Genomic DNA, 22,217 nt, shown 5'->3' with positions numbered 1-22,217 from the left:
GAATTCATTTTTGTTTATGGAGTAAGGTTGGGATCTAAAGAATTTCCATGTGGATAGTGATTTTTCCAGGTACACTAATTGAACAGGCCCTCCTGTCAGTAAGTTCTTACTGAGTTAAGATAAAAGTGGAATGCTGTGCACAAAGAGATGATTGTCCTGTTGACTGATCTCCTGGTCTGTGAGAAAAAGATGGACCTGTGGGTCTGTGGCATAGGTCCTGGATGTATATACTTGAAAAGGCAAAACTCCAGTGGAATATCAATGCAGGGATCTTTGTGTAAGGTGGAATGTAACTCATGTTAGCCTCATCCTTTGATCCTTTCTCATCTTCATTCACATCCCTGCAGGGATGAGAGTCCAGGAGGCTGCATAGTTATAGGACCTCCCAATGGGACTGAGGATGAAGGACTGTTCTATTTCCTTACCCATATACTTCTACAAAGCAAAGGCAATTTTGTGCCAAGTTAAATCCTGTTTGTCTTATGCACATAATACAAACACGTGACCACTGCTAGTAGTCATCCATCTGTTCTAATAATTCTCCTTTAACACCTTTATTGGAGTATAGTTGCTTTACAATGTTGTGTTAGTTTCTGCTACATAACAAAGTGAATCAGTGATATGTATACATATATCCCCATATCCCCTCCCTCTTGCATCTCCCTTCCACACTCGCTGTCCCACCCCTCTAGGTGGTCACAAAGCACGGAGTTGATCTCGCTGTGCTATGCTGCTACTTCCCACTAGATATCTATTTTATTTGGTAATGTATATAAGTCAGGGCTACTCTCTCTCTACCCAGCTTTATAGAGTGTTCTGCCTATGTTTTCCTCTAAGAGTTTGATAGTGTCTGGCCTTACATTTAGGTCTTTAATCCATTTTGAGTTTATTTTTGTGTATGGTGTTTGGGAGTGTTCTAATTTCATTCTTTTACATGTACCTGTCCAGTTTTCCCAGCACCACTTATTGAAGAGACTGTCCTTTCTCCATTGTGTATCCTTGCCTCCTTTGTCATAGATTAATTGACCATAGGTGCATGGGTTTATCTCTGGGATTTCTATCCTGTTCCATTGATCTATATTTCTGTTTTTGTGCCAGTACCATACTGTCGTGATTACTGTAGCTTTGTAGCATAGTCTGCAGGCTGCAGGTTCATAGTTCCCGTTATTTTTGGTGTCTACCCCCAGTGTGTGAGGTTGGTTCAGTGTCTTGTGGAGGGGACTGGTGCCTGTGTTCTGGTGGATGGGGCTCGATCTTGTCTTTCTGGTGGGCTAGGCTGCATCTGGTTGTGTGTTTTGGAGTGTGTGAACTTAGTATGACTTTAGGCAGCCTCTTTGCTAATGGGTGGAGTTTGTTCCTGTCTTGCTAGTTTGGCATGGGGCTTCCAGCACTGCAGCTTGCTAGCTGTTGAGTGGGGCTTGGTCTTAGTGTTGAGACAAATATCCCTGGGAGAGCTCTCGCCGATTGACATTACATGGGACTGGGAGGTTTCTGGTGGTCGAGTGTCCTGGACTCAGCCCTCCCACCTCAGGGGCTCAGGTCTGACACCCAGCCAGAGCACCAAGACCTTGCCAGACACACAGCTCAGAAGAAAAGGAAGAAAGAAAGAAGAAGAAGAAGAAGAAAAAAAACCAGACAAAATCCTTGGACAAATGGTGAAAGCAAACCTAAAAAGACAATCACACAAATAAGCATACACATACACAGAAAAGAAGGAAAACAATTTTTTTTAATGTTTAAAAATGTATAAAAAAAATATAAAAATTTAGAGAGCACGAAACCAATAAACAAATCCAACAATGATAATAAGCACTGAAACTAAACTAAGATAAATATAAAATCAGAAGCAAATTAGACACAGAAAGCAAACCCCAAGTCTACAGTTGCTCCCGAAGTCCACCACCTCAATTTTGGGAACATTTGTTGTCTATTCAGGTATTCCACAGATGCAGCGTTTATCAAGTTGATCGTGGGGATTTAATCAATTGCTCCTGAGGCTGCTGGGGAGATTTCCCTTTCTCTTCTTTGTTCTCACAGCTCCTGGGGTTCAGCTTTGATTTTGGCCACCGCCTCTGTGTGTAGACCACCGTCAGGAGTGTGTTCCCCACCCAGACAGAAAGGGGTAAAGCAGCAGCTGATTAGTGCTCTCCTGCTCACTCAAGCCCGGGAGAGGGAGGGGTACGGAATTCCATAATTGGAATGAGGGGTGATCTTGTAGCAGCAGAGGCCAGTGTGACATTGCAACAGCCTGAGGCATGCCGTGTGTTCTGCTGGGGAAGTTGTCTCTGGATTACGCGACCCTGGCAGTGGTGTGCTGCACAGGCTCCCAGGGGGATGTGCATAGTGACCTGTGCTTGCACACAGGCTTCTTGGTGGCAGTGGCTGCAGTGTTAGCAGTTCATGCCCAACTCTGGGATCCGAGCTGATAGCCGTGGTTTGTGCCCGTCTCTGGAGCTCGCTTAGGTGGTGGTGCTCTGCCTTCTGTGGGCACACGGGGAAGGAATCCCCTCTTCTCACACACCCTGAAACAATGGTCTCTTGCCTCTTTGGCAGGTCCAGACTATTTCCCGGACTCCCTCCCAGCTAGCTGTGGTGCACTAGCCCCCTTCCGGCTATCTTCACACAGCCAACCCCAGTCTTCTCCCTGGGGTCTAATCTCCAAAGCCTGAGCCTCAACTCCCAGCCCTCACCCGCCCGGGTGGTTGAGCAGACAAATGTCTCAGGCTGGTGTCCTTTATGTGAGAATCTCTCTGCTTTTTCCTCTGCACCCCTGTTGCTGTGCTCTCCTCTGTGGCTCCAAAGCTTCCCCCACCTCCACCTCCCATCCCGGCCAGTGAAGAGGCTTCCTAGTGTGTGGAAACTTTTCCTCCTTCACAGCTCCCTCCCAGAGGTGCAGGTCCTCTCTCTATTCTTTTGTCCTTTCTGTTCAGAGGCAGGGGTCCAATGTGGAATACACCCCAGAAGAGGCCAGCTAGCCCCTAACATCCCACCATAGTATAAATGAGCACTGTGGTATGATAGAGTGGGTCGCAGATGGCTATGTAGTGGTCAAAAGCCATGGCAAGGAAGATGCCTTACTCAACCGTGCCAAAGCAGTGGATGAGGAACATTTGAGCCAAGGAGCCATTTGAGCCAAGGAGCCATCCAAGCCAATGTCAACAGCACCAAATCAAAAGATTCCCAGCAGTCTGGGGATAGTGGAAGTGGACAGAACCAGGTCAATGATAGCCTCTAGGCACAGGAAGAAGTACATGCGCTGGTGCAGGCAGTGCTCCACCATTACCACAGCCTGAGTGGTGACATTCCCTTCCATGGCCACCAGGTATATGGAGCCAAAGGGGATGGAGAGCCAGATGTGCAGGGACTCCAATCCTGGAATGCCAGTGAGCTGGAAGGAGCTGGGTCCCGAGCAGACATTATGTAAAGTGAGCGTGGCTAGTTATATAGTTCAGAGCAATTGGTTAATGGGGAAATATATATTGAGAAAGACAACATGGAAATAGTTTTATTTTTTTTTAGGATCTAAAGGATCATGCCAGAATGTGTTCCTATATACAATAGAAGAATGTCAGGGGAATAAGTATGTAAGAAGCTTTGTCTTCCACATCTTGAGCCTAGTTGGTTGGAATATAGCAAAGTAGCCAGTATCTGGCCTTTAGAATTTTTCAGATCTGATTTCATATCTTGGCCGTAGGAGCTTGAGGCAAATTAATTTATCCTATTACTTAAATACAACTGACCTCATTCTACAACAAAATTAAGTACTGTGTCCTAGAGAAGTCATGAGGATTGAATGAGAAGGCAGTGTCTGAGGAACAGTAACCCTAAGCTTTACCTCTTTAGACAGTTGAGACTAATGTGTAAAACCAAAGATACATTCAGTAAACTTCAAGAAACGTTGGAATGTCTCTCTCCAGGTAGTCATGGTGCCAGAAGGATGCCACCAGGTGCCAGGCAACTCGTGTAAGCTGTTTGTAGTGACTTTATCCCACAGAATCCCTCCGCTTGAGCTGGGATTTTCCTCCATCTCAAGATTCTCATAGATGACTATGAATGAGAACAGAGAAAGTGTTGGCAGAAGCAGGAAAAAGGGAAGGTGAAAAGGCTGAGTTACTGGGGCTGGGAAAGAAAGAGTGCACAGGAATCAGCCTGTGATTGAGGTGAGGAGGTGGGGTGAGGCAAGGCTTTAGGCTGGGGGGACCCTGTCTTTGTTTCTTACCCTTTGTGTTGCTTATTCTCCATCTGTTCTCCATCTATTCCTCCCGATCTCTGTTGTCTGTCCCCAAAAGCTGACATTTATGGAGTACTGCTTTTCTTTTTCCTCCAGTTTCTAGGTGGGCTCAGCTCATATGACGCAGGAGATAAGAGGGTGAGACTAGCCATCAAGAACTTATTCCCCAGTCCCTTTCTGCCAGGTGCACTTGGCAGTGCTGTGATTTTCTACCAAAGACCACAGCTCCTGAAAAGTGACACCGCCCACCCCGCACTTGTGTTCTGGCAACTGCATCTTGCCTTACCTGGTAGGCCTGAGTTAGGTGATGCTGCTCCCTGGGGTTAGCCTGGGCCTCCACCATCCCTTGTCAGTTTTCTTAACCCTTCCCAGGCCTCTGTAGATGATCTCTTCAGTTGCCCCCTTGACCATGCCACTTCTTCTTTGGATATATCAGAACAGATCCCAATAGTGTACAGTCTTCACCAGTATCATCGCTTGAAAACTTGCCTGCTTCCTCAGAAGGAGACATCTGAAAGTGGACAACTTCACAGAACTAGTTCCAAAGACAAAAGATTTATAATCTCATTGTGGTCAAGTGCTAAATGATCTTGACCACACTGTCTACATTTACATTTAAAGGGGTCTTGTCTACTTTACCCCACTAAGCAAAATTGTAATCATGCAAAGAAATGTCTTACTCCAGAAAAGGGAAAATTTTTGAATAGAAAAATCAGCGGAACTTGGCAAATGAATTTGTCTTCTGTTCTGATGCTTGTCCCACTTACAGTGGTTACCTTCCTCCTATGATAGACACTGAAACATCTTGCACACTATCTTCCCTTCTGATGTTGAGTCTCATCACTACTGAGCCACACCCTGGGGCAGTGGTTCCCCTCTACATTTGGGCAGAGCAGTCATGTTATAGGAGGATCTCACAGACCAAATTACATAAGAGGCTAAATCTATACCTAGTGAATTATTGGCATAAGAAGTGATTTCTCTTGAAAGTAGGCAGACCTCTACTACGTTCCAGACCTTATTAGATCCATGTCTAATGTGCCCCTTCCTATGAACTGGCCTCAAGCCCTGGAGTTAGGTAGATTTGATTTTTATCCCTCTTTGCTTCCTCATACCTAACAACACACAGAGCTGTTTTCATGATGGACATTCCATCTCCATCTCATCTCTTCCTCTTCCTGTCCATCTCTAGGAACATATGAAACTGAAAAGTGTACCCACGACTGGGGGGATGCACTTCAACTGCTGGGTGGAGGTGGCTGAGCTTTGGGACTAGATTTGGTGACCATTATTCTTTCTAAGATCCTAACACACCTTAACTTCTGCCTCCCTAGTCAGAAGCCGAGCCCTCACACCTTAAACACAACCGAAGGAGGCTACAGGACAGCTCCCACCTGAGCTGTATCCAAGTACATTTACCAACACCAACCACTATTATTACCATTCTCACCCTGCTCACTACTTTCCTATGGGGCTGAATTTTGCCATTTCCCAACTCTGTCAAGTTATTTTGTCCCTGTTAACTACCGATGTTCTTTCCTGGTGTTTGAATAGAGTCTTCTCACCTTGCTCACCTAGATGATCTTTACAGATGCATATACTGCCACAGCTTAGGTATCACCCTAAACAGGCCTGTCTTTGTACTGCACACACATAGTAATATGGATTGCCTGCTTACCTGCCTGTTTCCCTGAACAGAATATAAGTTTCGTGAGAGTAGGGACCATGTTTATCTCATTCTCTGTTGTAACACTTATGCTAGCACGGTGCCTGGCTATGTTAAATAAAAATAAAATATCATGTCTTTTTAAAGCACCTGGAGGTGTTTTGGAGGATCCTGTATTGGCTAGTGAACTAGAGTCCTCTTCAGCCTCCTTGTGTGTGACTCTATGTGGACTCCACCCTTTCTAAATCACCTTCCAAGAGAATTCCTTCCTTTTGGGTCTTGGAGACTTATACAGGCACATGATCTAAGGTTGAATGCCCAGGAGTCCCAAGTCTGTTCTTCCTTATGAGTTGGGAATGCTTACTGATGACTTTTACCCCTTTTCTAGATTCTCCTTGTAAGATGCTCTTACCTGGGATGGGTAGTGTCAACAAGAGCCTGGGGCTCTGCAAATGCCTCTGAGGCCTGTCACTTATAAGCATTCTGTTCAGGGGTAAAGGGAATTTCATTTTTAACCTTCCCACCATCTCAGTGGAGAAGGAAAATTGCAGGATTTGTCCCACAGAATGGATACAGATTCTAAAACTGAACAGTTACCTGCAGCATGTCAGGGTTGGTCCATAGAGGTCTGGGTCTATGTAAGGGAGACTTCTTATTTGAATCATGACCCCTTGGGTCCAAGTCCTGCTCTTCCTTGTTCTCCAACCTCCCTGTAGTCTACAGCTAGTCTAAGGACACCAAGTAGAAATCAGAAAGGCTTTCCTAGAGGAGGGATGAGGAATCTTCTTGGGATTAGAGCTCAGCCTGGCTGTCAATCTCTAAGGAAGTTTGATATCCTTACAGCATTTGGAGATGGTGGTAGAGTCCTGAATTAACTTCAAGACAGAACAGTGGGGGCTTCCCTGGTGGCGCAGTGGTTGAGAATCTGCCTGCCGATGCAGGGGACACGGGTTCGTGCCCCAGTCCGGGAAGATCCCACAAGCCGCGGAGCAGCTGGACCCGTGAGCCATGGCTGCTGGGCCAGCGTGTTCGGAGCCTGTGCTCTGCAACAGGAGAGGCCACAACAGTGAGAGGCCTGCGTCACGCAAAAAAAAAAAAAAAAGACAAGTGGCTATTACCTACAAATGAGATAGTGCAGGTTTTTCCCTCATTCTGCTTTACATTGTAAGAGAAGGACCCCAGAGACTTGAGTAGAGCAGTGCATCTCCTTTAAATCTTTCTGAACCTAAAATTCCCAACCTAAAATCCCATTTCTTAGAACGGAGGAAAACTTTTCTGTTTGGCTTATCCCCTGGTGTGTCCTAATGGGCTTCTCATGGGTTGTGGGGCAACACACTTTAGGACATGTGACAAGACATGGCCTTTGAGGCTGAAAAGGCTTGAGTTTGCAAGCCAGCTTGGTTACATACTCACTGTGTAAACTTGAACAAGTTTCATACTCAATTTTTCAAGCATAAAATAGGAATAATACCTATCTCTGGGTAGCTCTCATAATTGAGATACTGTATAAAAACGGACTAGTAAGGAAACATGCCAGGTGCTGAAACAGCATTGTTATTACCATCACTGCTGTTATTGCTTCTGGGAGGGGTTAAGAGTGAGACAGACATCCTTAATCGTTTCCCTCAGACCAGGAGCCAATGTCAGGGCAGGGGTTAATGAACTAGAATCAATACAGAAAGAATCTAATTTGTACTTCTACGCCCTTTCCAGAGGATTCTACTTCTCTCGCACCTCAGGAGAAGCTAGGAACTTCTGAAAGCTTGCTACCTGCTCCCCAATCTTAAATGATATATTCTGTGTAAAACTGCTTGTGGTTGCTGAAATATACAGGGTTATTTCTTGCTTCAATGCCTGTGCACATGTTATACCCTCAGCCCAGTAAAAAGAGGAATTTCATTCCATACAGATTCATATCTAGCTTTCGAAACTTCCCTTCTAGAGTATTTTTAATTTCACTTATTGTGTTGTTCATTGTTGCTTGTTTCATCTTTAGTCCTTATAGGTCCTTGTTGAATGTTTCTTGCATTTTCTTTATTCTATTTCCAAGATTGTGGATCATCTTTACTATCATTATTCTGAATTCTTTTTCAGGTAGACTGTAATAAAAGGGAGAAAAAGTAGAAAGTAAGAAAGAAAAGAAAATAAATTTATTAAAATAATTAGTAAGAAAAATATTTTTTTAAAGAAAAAAAAACGGACGAATAGAACCCTAGGACAAATGGTGAAAGCAAAGCTATACAGACAAAATCTCACCCAGAAGCATACACATACACACTCACAAAAAGAGGAAAAGGGGAGAAACTAATCTTGCTCTCAAAGTCCACCTCCTCAATTTGGGATGATTCGTTGTCTATTCAGGTATTCCACAGATGCAGGGTACATCAAGTTGATGGTGGAGATTTAATCCGTTGCTCCTGAGTCTGCTGGGAGAGATTTCCCTTTCTCTTCTTTGTTCACACAGCTCCCGGGGCTCAGCTTTGGATTTGGCCCCGCCTCTGCGTGTAGGTCGCTGGAGGGCGTCTGTTCTTCACTCAGGACGGGGTTAAAGGAGCAGCTGCTTCGGGGGCTCTGGCTCACTCAGGCCCAGGGGAGGGAGGGGTACAGATGCAGGCCGAGCCTGCGGCGGCAGAGGCCGGCATGACGTTGCACCAGCCTGAGGCGCGCCGTGCGTTTTCCCGGGGGAGTTGTCCCTGGATCCTCGGACCCTGCAGTGGTGGGCTGCACAGGCTCCCGGGAGGGGAGGTGTGGAGAGTGACCTGTGCTCGCACACAGGCTTCTTGGTGGCGGCAGCAGCAGCCTTAGCGTCTCACGCCCGTCTCAGGAGCTCCTTTAAGCATCTCTCTTAATCCCGTCTCCTCGCACACCAGGAAACAAAGTAGGAAGAAAAAGTCTCTTGCCTCTTCGTCAGCTCTAGACTGTTCCCTGGACTCCCTCCTGGCTAGCCGTGGTGCACTAACCCACTGCAGGCTGTGTTTACGCCGCCAACCCCAGTCCTCTCCCTGTGCTCCAGCCGAAGCCCGCCCGAGCCTCTGCTCCCAGACCCGCCCGCCCCGGCGGGTGAGCAGACAAGCCTCTCTGGCTGGTGAGTGCCTGTCGGCACCGATCTTCTGTGTGGGAATCTCTCCGCTTTGCCCTCCGCACCCCTGTTTATGTGGTCTCCTCCGCGGCTCCGAAGCTTCCCCCCTCCGCCACCCGCAGTCTCCGCCTCCGAAGGGGCTTCCTAGTGTGTAGAAACCTTTCCTCCTTCACAGCTCCTTCCCACTAGTGCAGGTCCTGTTCCTATCCTTTTGTCTCTGTTTATTCTTTTTTCTTTTGCCCTACCCAGGTACGTGGGGAGTTTCTTGCCTTTTGGGAGGCCTGATGTTTTCTGCCAGCGTTCAGTAGGTGTTCTGTAGCAATCGTTCCACGTGTAGATGTATTTCTGATATATTTGTGGGGAGGAAGGTGATCTCCGCGTCTTACTCTTCCGCCGTCTTCCCCCTCTTCCCCTCTTGCATGTTATTTAGAAATAAGTATTCAGTAAATCAGTGCATTTAAATTGAAGGCTAAAGTAAGGCTTCTCTCTTTAACTTGATTTTATGGACCAACTCAAAACAACCTCGCAATTGATGCAGAGGTATGAGATGTGCAGAAGAGCATTAGAAATTAACTTTCTTCACTTTAAATATATATTAAATCAGATGTGTATTCAGCCTTGGAAGCAGAGGTGAATCAGAAGCAAACATTATCTGTGCTCATTCTAACACTGTCCAGGAGAGGGCATCCTGGCACAAGCATGAGATACCAATGGATGACTGAGCTCTACAGAACAGAGGAAAGCATCAAGCTTGGTGTCAATAAATATCTTAATCCTTCATTTGACTGCGCCAATTCAGGGTTAATTAGATAAGAGAAACCTATCTTGCAACCTAGCTTCCGATGTAGGTCAGTCAAAGCTGAAGAGAATGTGCTGCTTCAGGCCAACATAATGATACCAGCAACCCCAAATACGTCGCTCCATTTCTGTTTATAAATTGAATATTGCCTTTCTGGTTTATAACCTTACCAATGAGTTGTTACTCTTGCTCTGAAATAAGCCAGTGTTCATGCACAACTCTGGTGTATGAACAGAACCCTGAGCTTGTTAGACCAGGGAATGAAATGATTATAATGGAAAAAATACTTGAGTGAAATGAAAATTCATCTTCTCTGAAGCTAGAAGATTAATTCTCATTCAAAATAGGAATACTGATGCTCAGTATAGGTAAAGCGTTTTTTCAAATTCATGGCTTACAAGTGTTAGAGCTGGGGTATTGAATCAAACCTGAACTCATCCTTTGTTTGAGGGAAGTGGTACACCACAGTGGTTAAGAGCATAGACGTGAGCCCACATCTGTCTGCTTCTAACTGCTAGTACTGACACTAGACATGTGTCCTGGACCAAGTTATTCCTATACCTGAATTCTTTATCGCCATCTCTTCTTGATACCCACCCCTGAGTTTCACCTCTTTTGTGAGCTTTCCCACATTCTTTAGCCCTGTATCTGGCTCCCTGTACTTAGAATGAATTCCCTGTATATCCTTCATCCTACTCATAAATTTTCTCTGAGCTGGAACCCATCCAATCTCTAGCCTCCCCATATCCACTCTTATGTAGGTTATTGATAGTTTATTCTGTTCTGTGTTTTCCACACATGGGAGGATTTTGTTAGAACCTAAAACAACCATGGATATACAATTAGATGGGAATCCCCTTGTGATATACATCCTCATAGACATTCGTACTTGGCTAGATACCACTTGGAAATGTCAGTTAATTTGGGTGTCAGAATGACCTGGCAAGTATTAGGCTGTATTATCTTAATTTGAAAATACCTTCTGTTCTTAGCCATTGAATGAAATCCCTATCCCAGCATCACCAAGTACTCCTCTTATGTTCTCATCCCCTTGTTGCCTTGTGCTGCTCTCATCGGCTATCATCTCCTGAAGCTTTTTCCTTTTTACTAAAAGGAAATATATAACAATACCATAGGTAGCTAATGCTCAAAGGACCCGAACTCCCTGGCTGCTTTCAGGTAAGGCTCTTTTTTTCTTTTTTTAAACTTCTTTATTAGAGTATACTTGCTTTAAAATGGTGTGTCTGTTTCTGCTTTATAACAAAGTGAATCAGTTATACATATACATATGTTCCCATATCTCTTCCCTGTTGCATCTCCCTCCCTCCCACCCTCCCTGTCCCACCCCTCTAGGTGGTCACAAAACACTGAGCTGATCTCCCTGTGCTATGGGGCTGCTTCCCACTAGCTATCTGTTTTCCATTTGGTAGTGTATATATGTCCATGCCACTCTCTCTTTGTCCCAGCTTACCCTTCCCCCTCCCCATATCCTCAAGTCCATTCTCTAGTAGGTCTGCATCTTTATTCCCATCTTGCCCCTAGGTTCTTCTCATCATTTTCTTTTTTTTCTTTTAATTTCCATATATATGTGTTAGCATTCAGTATTTCTTTTTCTCTTTCTGACTTACTTCCCTCTGTATGACAGTCTCTAGGTCCATCCACGTCACTAAAAATAATTCAGTTTCGTTCTTTTTTATGGCTGAGTAATATTCCATTATATATATGTGCCACATCTTCTTTATGCATTCATCTGTTGATGGACACTTAGCTTGCTTCCATGTTGTGGCTATTGCAAATAGAGCAGCAATGGATGTTTTGGTACATGACTTTTTTTTTTAACATCTTTATTGGAGTATAATTGCTTTACAATGGTGTGTTAGTTTCTGCTTTATAACAAAGTGAATCAGGTATACATATACGTATGTTCCCATATCTCTTCCCTCTTGCATCTCCCTCCCTCCCACCCTCCATATCCGACCCCTCTAGGTGGTCACAAAGCACCGAGCTGATCTCCCTGTGCTATGTGGCTGCTTCCCACTAGATATCTATTTTACGTTTGGTAGTGTATATATGTCCATGCCACTCTCTCACTTTGTCACAGTTTACCCTTCCCCCTCCCCATATCCTCAAGTCCATTCTCTAGTAGGTCTGTTTCTTTATTCCCATCTTGCCCCTAGGTTCTCCATGACGATTTTTTTTCTTAGATTCCATATGTATGTGTTAGCATACAGTATTTGTTTTTCTCTTTCAGACTTACTTCACTCTGTATGACAGACTCTAGGTCCATCCACCTCACTACGAATAACTCAGTTTCATTTCTTTTTATGGCTGAGTAATATTCCATTGTATATATGTGCCACATATTATTTATCCATTCATCTGTCAGTGGACACTTAGGTTGCTTCCATGTCCTGGCTATTGTAAATAGAGCTGTAGTGAACTTTTTGGTACATGACTGTTTTTGAATTATGGTTTTCTCAGGGTATATGCCCACTAGTGGGATTGCTGGCTTAAATGGTAGTTCTATGTTTAGTTTTTTTAGGAAACTCCATAGTGGCTGTATCAATTTACATACCCACCAACAGTGCAAGAGAGTTCCCTTTTCTCCACACCCTCTCAAGCATTTATTGTTTCTAGATTTTTTTGTTGGCCATTCTGACTGGTGTGAGATGATATCTCATTGTAGTTTTGATTTGCATTTCTCTAATGATTAATGATGTTGAGCATTCTTTCATTTGTTTGTTGGCAATCTGTATAACTTCTTTGGAGAAATGTCTAGGTCTTCTGCCCATTTTTGGACTGGGTTTTTTGTTTTTTTGATATTGAGCTGCATGTGTTGCTTGTATGTTTTGGAGATTAATCCTTTGTCAGTTGCTTCTTTTGCAAATATTTTCTCCCATTCTGAGGGTTGTCTTTTCATCTTGTTTATGGTTTCCTTTGCTGTGCAAAAGCTTTTAAGTTTCATTAGGTGCCATTTTTTATTTTTGTTATTTGCATTTCTCTAGGAAGTGGGTCAAAAAGGATCTTGCTGTAATTTATGTCGTAGAGTGTTCTGCCTATGTTTTCCTCTAAGAATTTGATGGTGTCTGGCCTTACGTTTAGGTCTTTAATCCATTTTGAGTTTATTTTTGTGTATGGTGTTAGGGAGTGTTCTAATTTCATTCTTTTACATGTAGCTGTCCAGTTTTCCCAGCCAGGTAAGGATTTTCAACGATTAAAATTTAGGGTAAATATCTTAAATGCATGATCAGTTCAGGGGTTCTTCTGATTGGTTGGGTCTTAAGCAACAAAGAGAGATTTCTGGCATCTTGGTCATCACTCTTCTGGTTTCAACTGTCTGGGTCTCCCTGACTGTGGTCAGCACTGTCCATCCCTTGGGGTCCTGGTTTCTGTAAAAAGAACTCAAGGATATGTACCACATTGTTATCTATATCCGCTGGGGAGAAACTAGGAGTCCTGTGACTGTTTTATGGCTGAACTGTTGTTCAAGCTATTATTACTTCTCTGGCTTGACTTCTTTTTCTTTGTTTCTGCATTTTCTCACTTGTCCAATTTTTAACTGCTCAAGTCTGCTTTTTGAAGCTTGGAAGGCCTAGGAGACCAAAGATTTTTCTACAAATGAGAAACGGGATGCAGAGGACTTTTAGCCTTTCAGGATTAGAGGAGAGAAAGACTATCATTTCAAAGAATTCCTGAGTCCCAGATCTAATATCAGCATTTTGTATTATGAGCACACTACATCTCTCTTTGCTTTGTCACAGCACGTAGACAAACATTTGAGAATTAACAGATTACAATAAGAATGATGATCAAAATGCAATCTTGTAGCAATCCCCGAAAGAGTCCTTTTTTTCCCAGATCGCAACCAGGAAAATAAGTCCTGGATCAGGTCCTCTTTACCTGCATTCTGCAACCAAGTAGCCTTTTGACATATATGTTTCAATTTCTCTAGAGGTATTTATCTCATTCAGCACATGGTATGAGCCCCTACACATACTCTCATTTTGCCACTAAGAAATCAAGGGCTACTCTATAATTGAGGACCACTCAAGTCATTGAATCCAAAGATGTTTATTGGACCACAGTACTTTTAGCCATGTCCTCGGCAGTTTGTCCACTTGTGGCAACGTTATGAATCATATCTATATTGACACACTCTAACCTTGGTATGAAGATGCCAAGAATACTTTATCTTATATTGTCCTCATACCCTGCCAACATCTCTTTAAAGGTTAGGGTTTGATTTAGGGAGGGAAGTGATGTTCTCTGGGTTGTGCATGGAAAGAGGGGTTATAAAGTGTCCCAGCAGGTATGACCCTTCAATTTGCTAGCTATCTAAGCAATGTGCCCATCCTCATAGTGGTGAGTCACTCGCTATACAACAAATATATCCTGGAATAGCACTAGCTTTACCTCCCAGGTAGTCATTGATGCTTTCACTTTTGGGGAGTTCAGAAATTACATTATCAAGCCAGAGGCGAGAGCCATTGCAAGACTTCCATAGTTTGTTTACATGATATCTAACTTGTGTGGCTCTCCAGAATGGATGTTATTTTTAGCCCTTACACATTTGTCAATTGTACATTTCAGGTGATTTGGGGGCATTGCATTTTCTCATGAGAAATGCAAGGGACTGCAATGGACCAACAGTAGCTTTCCCTGAAATGGAAGCCACCTCAAACAGAATGAAGCAAGGGATTGGAATATTTTGAGGTCCTCTAAATCTCTGGATTTGGAATGTGATGTTTGAAGGCAAAAGATTATAGGCGGTCATGGGGTCCAGTACAATATCAAAATCAATTATCAGGACCGTTGAAGGGAGATTTTGTTTATGAATAGTTTGAGAGATGATATATATCCAACAACCACTTAAATTTTCACCTCTGGCTATACTCTGAGACAACATAATTATTTTCTTTCTAGGAGGCAGCAGACACCAGTGAGATGATAATTACAAGAGCCGTCAGTATACTCAGGGCCAACAGCTTATGGGAAAACACTGGTGACCCTAACCTTTGGTACTAACCCCATTATTACAAGGATTAAGTTAGAACAGGGTTAAGTATCTCCTATTAATATCATGACAAATAACAAGTTTGCCTACCATACACTCAGATAAATGGTTAAATCAGGAAGCAAGCAAAGGGGCATAAGCAAATAATCAGAAAAATACTCCAACCAATTACAAATATTATTATGAATTGGTATGAGTCATTCATTACTTATCTAAGATACTTTCTTTGATTTTTAACCAGAGCCACCAGTTCAGACTTGCAGAAGAATTGACTTTCTGCTAGGGCTGTAGATGTCTTTTTTTTTTTTTTTGTAAATGGGGATGACTGTAGATTTATAGTCGAGTCAGGAGGCAGCTTCACTCATGTGATGGATCCACAGCTTGACTCCTGTTAATTTAACAGAAGTGAACCAGGTTATTTGCAGAACCTGGTAAGGCCCCACCCACCAGGTCTGGAGTTGGTTCTCCAGGTGTGCATCCTTCCAAGTTTTTAGGAATACCCAGTCTCCAGGTCTGATATGGTGGAGGGTAACGTTTGTCAAAAAAGAGATTAGTAGCAAATTTATTAATAACACTTAAAAATAATAAGAATGTTTGTACATAACATAGTGTCTAGTTATTTTACCTTTTGATCAGGTATCTGTCTACCTACCCACTCAGAATAGAGGATGGGCCTCCTACACAGTACTTCACAAGTACTCAATTGGAGCCTGCTTCTAGGGGCCACTCTAATTCTAAGCAGTGCAAACAGGAATACTCTATCCCATATTAAGTTAGGTTCGCAACAGATTTTAGCTGTAGTTCTCTTTAAAGTATCATTCATCTTTTCCATCTTTCCAGTTGATTGAAGCCTCCAAGATTCATGCAAATCCCATTTTATTCCAAGTTGTTTAGATACCTCCTGAGTAACATTAGCAATAAAGGTGCCTCTGCTAGCACTCTGAATTTAGCTGGGTAGCCCAAATCTAGGAATTATCTCCTTAAGCAAACCTTTACTACATCTGAAACTTTTTCAGTCTGGCAAGGGCATGTTTCTACCCAACCTGTAAAGGTGTCTGCCACCACCAGTAGGTAGCAAAACTTACCTTTTGCTTCGGGCAGGACTGTAAAGTCTATTTGCCAGTCTTCTCCCAGGCTTTCCCCTCTGGCTTGGACTTCAATGTGGGCCAGGGGAGGCCCAGTCTTGGAATTATTTTTAACACAAATCATACATTTTCATATGATTCTTTGAATTGTCCTCTGCATGTTTAGTCCTTTGAGGTGGTCCTGTATCCACTGGAGGGTGGCATCACGCCCATACTGGGTGCCCTGGTGTATTGATCCTATTATTTCCTCCATTAGATGTTCAGGAATTAAAACCATTCCTTAGTCATTCACCAGCCAAGCCCCAGATTCTAGATGAGTAGCATCAAACCCCCATTCTTGTGAAATTTTAAGGTCCTCAGGTGCATTTAGCATTTCAGGCTAAATTGGGTCAGATGTATACTTGGGATCAGAGCCATAACTGGAGGAGTTTTTGTCCTGGAAGTTGCTTTAGCAGCTTGGTCAGCTTTTTTTCTTTTTGAAACTACTCAGATCTCTGATGTCTCAGGCAATGCATAATTGCCACCTCCTTTGGCTTGAGCACTTCATCTAGCAGTTTCAAAACATCTGGCCCATGTTGGATTTCTTTTCAGAGGTGAACAGTCTTCTCTTTCCAAATTGCCCCATGTGATGCACAACCAAAAAGGAGTATTTTGAGTCCGTGTAGATGTTAACCTTCTTACTTTCGCCGAGATGTAAAAAATAGAGTGAGGGTGATCACTTCAGCCTTCTGAGCCAAGGTACCTGCTAGCAAATCTTCTGCTTCTAGGATCTCTTGCAAGCTTATCACCACATATCTAGCCATCTTGTTTCCATGGTCCTTGAATACTTCCATCATAGTCTATCTCCAAGTCCAGATCTCCAAAGGGAACATCGGCCAGGTCCAGGTGGCTAGAGTATACCTGCTCAGTGATCTGCAAACAATCATGCATGGCCCCTCCAAAGGAGTGGGGAACAACATGGCTGGGTTGAAAGAGGGCACAGTCTTTACAGTCACATTTGGACTGTCAAGCAAAATTGCCATATATCTTCCTAAGCAGCCAGAGTAAGCCAGTATCCACACTTTTGTTCCCAAAGTGGCAATACACAGTGGGATGTATGCACCATGGTTGACTTTCCGAGAATGAATTTCTCTGCCTTTGCAACAAATCACAAGTAGCAGCTATGGCTCTCAAACATGTTGGCCATCCTGAGTTACGATGCCCAAAGTCTTTGAGAAATAGTCTCCTGGGTGCTTTGTATTCCCCAGATTCTGGGTCAGTGCCCCCAGCCCCATTCCTTGCCTCTCAACGACCAAGAGATCAAATGGCTCTTTCAAATCTGTCAACCCCATAAAAGGAGCAGTCAGTAGTTTTTTCCTTAATTGTCTGGAAGGCCTTTTGACATTCTCTCTCTTCTAAGGGATCACAGTCAGCCTCTTTTAGGGCCTCATACAGTTAGCTCTTAGCCCAAAGTTTGCAACCCAAATGTGGAAGAATCCTGCCATTCCCAGAAACCCACAAAACTGTCTTTTGGTGGTGGGCAGTGCCACTCTGGCTACTGCCTCACTGTGATCTGGAAGCAAGTTCCTTGGGCCCCTTTTCAGGTTATCTGCCTCTTCTCTAGCTTTTTCTGGCACCATCCTCCTCTCTTCCTCAATGAACAGGGTAGTTAGTACACTTCGAACATTAACCCAACTTGAGCTGTGGGTAGTAGAGATGAGAATAAATTTTTCATCCTTGACCACTGGTCATCCCAATAGATTGGCATATTTTTCCAACTGAGTAAGTCTGAGGTGAAAAGGGAGAGTGAAAAATAAAGGGGCAGGTTAGAAGAGTACATCCACACAAATCCTGCTGCCTGATCTTGGGCATTTATTCTTCCAGTGGGAATTGCCCTGCCTGAACAAGAGTGGCTCCCTGGCCAAATTGGGTGCCCTGTTGTCAGGTACAGGAGGGAGAGATCATCCCTGTTTCCTGCAGGTTGTTTCCTCCTCCTTCGGCTCCCACCAGAGTTGGTAGGAGTGTGTCAGCTGCTATGGGATCAAGGTCCCTAGCCCCTGCTTCACTATTCTGCCCTCCATGCAACAGTGGCAGTGCTGTAGGAGCATTTATTTGTTGAATTTATTCATCTCTCAATTCCTGAGTCTTGGGTAAAACTTTTAACATCTCCTTATTGGAGGGAACTTTTTGTATCATAATTGTATGCATGTTACATTTTCTCTGAATAGTCTCACTTTGATACAACATCATAAAAGCCTCTACAAAAGGAACTTCACCCCATTTTCCTTCCCTCTCACAAAATAGTTCTACTTGGATGATGGTATTACAATTTAGAGAGCCATTAGGGAGGCACTGTTCTCCAGATCCTAAGGAACACTGAGGCCAAGCAATGTTTGAAGAGAACACCATTTTATTTCTTTTCACAGGTGCATAACTAAAATTCTGAATTCTTCAAAATATACCCTGGGGAGCTACAAGATGGAACAGAGGTCTGAGTACCCATTTTTAGTTGTTCACGGCCGGTGCTGTCAAATATCAAGCAAGCAAGCAAATACAGCGAGGTCTCTCAGGGTTACAGATTGCTTAGTGCAGTAGGGAATAATCCCAGCAAAATCAGTGTCCCATCACAGACACAGCCAAGTGACTAAGAGAAAAATACACTGGTGCCAGTGCCTGTGAGCTCTACTACTTACCAGAGGCATGTCAACCAGCAAGTGCTTTGTTTCCTTCACCACAAAATCAAAAGCATCATGGGCCAATGATGTCTGGTGGCAGCAAGCACTTGGAAATGTCCATGAGACAAAGATGCTTGTGCATCTTCTGGACAGAACCTGAGAACCACCACTAGCCAGGGGCCAATTGCCATAAGCAAGATCCCTACTCAGGACTGTAGTCCTTTTGTGGTCCCTGAAGTTGTTACCAAACCAAATTTGGTTTCACTCACCTGACACACAGCAAAGCCAACCTACTGATGCTGGGTGGTGATGAAGGAAACTACAGTGTTTATCTGCAGAGCACCAAGCAAGGAGAATAAGCAGCTAATGCTCAAAGGCCCCAGTCTCTCCAGTAGCTTTCAGGCAAGGGCTTTTAAAGACTAAAATTAAGGGTAAGGGTCTCAAGTGCATGATCAGCTCATGGGTTCATCTGGTTAGTTGGGTCTTAAGCAAAAAGTAGGTATTTGTGGCATTTTGGTCATCACTCTTCTTGCTCCAAATTGACTGGATCTCCGTGGCTGTAGTCAGCGTTTTCCATCTGGTGGGATCCTGGTTTCCATAAAATGACTCAAGTATTGACATATGCACCAGATTGTTAGCTATATCCCTTGGGGAGAAACTAGGAGTCCTGGGACTGTTTTATGGTTGAACTTTTTCTGTATTTTTTCACTTCTCTAATTATTAACTGCTTGAGTCTGCTCTTTGGAACTCAGAAGGCCTAGGAGACTAAAGCTATTTTTTTTTTTTTTTTTACAAACAAGCAGGGAGGAGGTTGTACCTGGGGAGTCCCCATAGGATTCTGCTCAGTTTCAACTCTATGCCTTAATTATTCTGCCTAATCATTGCCCCTTGCATTTCCTGGTCAAATTTTTTATTATAATCTTTGCCTTCCAGCTTTTAAAATTCTTCCAAACTGGGGTAAATAGGAGAGACATTTGGGGGGCCCTTTATTGTTGGGGGAGCATCAGGGGGTTCCATTGGTCTATCCAATCTCTGGCAGTACTGAATCAATATCTTTGTTTTACTCCATCATCGTCCACTTTATTCATCTTGTTTCTCAACCACCTAAACTTTCACTCTGCTAGAGTTCCTTGACACTCCCCTTTGTCTCTCCCCATTTTCTTAATTACTCTAATGTTCTTGGAATCAGTCAGATACAGGGAAGCAGAGAGAGCAAATCTGATAAGGTTTTTCACACTTTTGTTTAATTTTGTAGCAGTAAAGTTACATGAGATGCCTATGCAAGAGGGGCCCCCTTAATTACAGCACTTACCATACATGGGTAATGGACATATTCAGCGACTGAATATCCTGGTCACCATAAAGTCAATCCCACATGGTTTGCATACAAAGCATATCAGCTGCTTCATCTGGGGTGTTCCATTTTGGCAATTATAGGGGGAGTTGGGAAATACCCCTCCTCAGGATAAACAGTCTTTATAGTAGTGGCTTTTATGCGCTCCACCAAGCTGGCTGTTCCCTCAGAAATAACTTCCTGTGTCTGGAATACAAAGAGCTGTCTATTGTTCAATACTGAATTGCAGGTGCTGTATCAACATAAACATGCACTTTTACTCTGTAACATTCAAATCCAAAGACACAGCCCCCAAACTGGTTATTCTCACAGTGCGTTTTTGTAAAGGTACTTCAGTAAGCTGGTACTGATGCACAAAGTGATATTTCTTTGACACTATACCTTCCATTTCAGTAGTTCCTTAGTTTTGTCCTCCCCATAAATTGATTAGCATGGTGATGTGGTTATAGCTAGTATTTCTACCTACCTACTTCCACTATTCATTCTGTATTACCTTTGGCTTCAGCAAGCATCTCTGCTTGTCATGGTTCCTTACTTGGTAGAGTGACCCAAATCTTTATTGCTGAAGAATATGGTCGATTAGTAGTCCTGCCTGAATTGGGTGGTTGTTTTCCATAGACCTTAATCACATGGCATGGTAATACCAAGAGACAGCCTAAGGAATCTCCTGTATATCCAGATAAATTCTTCCTTACTTCCATTGTGAAGTAGTAGACCAACTTCTCCTTGGTAGTAAAAATCAAACTTACCAGCCCATACAGTAAATCCCTACTTTACCTTTTGATTCAGACATAAGCTCAAAGTGACTGGGTGGCAGTCAACTTTCAGTTCAGTGGAATCACTGTGTCTCCTGGTAGGAGAATTATCCTCTTTGAAACTAAGACCTCTAGGTCAACAAGGCCTAAGGTTGTGGAAACAGCAAAAATTTTGCTAGTAGCTCAGTAGGGGAAATAGTGGTGTCACTCCCATTTTACCCCTTCATTCCTAGACCTGTGAATCCTGGCTATGGGGAAAATAGTTCTAATATCGTATGCTGATTCTGAGCCTATGCAGCCTTCTGGGGAACCTTCTGCAGCCCTGCAAGATATTGTTACCTAGCTGGTACTATAAGTGATTCTTCAAAAGACCACTCCATTGTCCAGTAAATCCACCTACTTCAGGGTGTTGGGAAACATGGTAACACTAGTGAAGGAGAAAGGTACTTCATTTGCTGTGAACTGATTTCCTATCAGAAGCCATGGAATACCAGATGGTGGATAAGGCATTGTGTAAGTCCACAGATAAGTTTGGAAGAAGCATTGCATGCAGGGAAAGCAAAACCATACCCAGAGTGTCTATTCCAATAAGAACAAAACACTACCCCCACTTCCATGATGGAAGCAGTCTAGTGTAATCAATGTGCCACAGGATAGCTGGCTTATCACCTTGGGGAATGGTGCCATATTGTGGATTTGGTGTTAGTCTCTGCTGCTGGCGGATTGGGCACTCAGCAATGACCATAGCCAAGTTGGCCTTGGTGATTCCCTCCCTATTGCTGGGGTCGTACATAACCTCCATCCCTGTCACCATGGCCACTTTGTTCATGATTCCATTGGGCAATGACAGGGGTGTCTAAGAGAAAAGACTGATTAATATCTCTAGAAGAGGTCATCCTAACCATTTGATTATTAAATCCTTCTCTGCTGAGGTTATGCTTTGAACATTCACATGGGACAGAAATCTTCATTTTTTGCCCTTCCCAGGAAGTCTCTTATTTTCCCTAAATTTTCTTGTTACCAATTTTCTAATCATGTTCATTCCAAGTCCCTGAACATCCAGCTGAACCATTGGCCACAGTCCATAAGTCAGTATATAATTGTGCCTCTGGCCATCTCTCCTCCCAAGAAAAGTAAACAACCAGCTGTGCTGATCAAAATTCTGCCCAGAGGGGGATTTTGCTTCAGCACTTTCCTTTAGGGATGTCCCAGAAAGGGATTATAGTATGCAGCTGTCCATTTTCAGGTGGCACCTGTATACTGTACACAACCTCCTATAAACCAGACCCAATTCTTAGTTTCCTCTGTGAACTGATCCTAGGGAACTTCTCATGAGGTCATAGCGCAGGCATGGAGAAAGTGTAGCGGGTGTGCAGACAGTGGGCCTTGGGGCCACTTCATGTAACTTGTGCCTTCAGGACCTGCTTGGGTCTGATCACATGTGTACCACTTCTCTTTGATGGAGTCCTGCTGTTCAAACTCCACTTAAAGGCTTGGTGGGTCAGATAAAACCCAGTTTAGGAAGGGAAGCTCCAATCACATGGTCACTTGATGGCCCATGCTCAAGCATTCAGCCTCTA

The 22,217-nt window shown here is 43.5% G+C and overlaps 1 pseudogene; it reads right to left on the bottom strand.

Annotated features, from left to right (window-relative positions):
- Window positions 1–2,894: 2,894 nt before the first annotated feature.
- On the bottom strand, window positions 2,895–21,466 carry LOC112403263 (olfactory receptor 52M1-like; annotated as a pseudogene).
- Window positions 21,467–22,217: the final 751 nt, after the last annotated feature.

This window comes from Neophocaena asiaeorientalis, unplaced genomic scaffold (genome assembly GCF_003031525.2).
Source record: "Neophocaena asiaeorientalis asiaeorientalis breed wild unplaced genomic scaffold, Neophocaena_asiaeorientalis_V1.1 scaffold1122, whole genome shotgun sequence".
Classification (NCBI taxonomy): Eukaryota; Metazoa; Chordata; class Mammalia; order Artiodactyla; family Phocoenidae; genus Neophocaena; species Neophocaena asiaeorientalis.
This window is presented reverse-complemented; position numbering and strand designations above follow the sequence as displayed.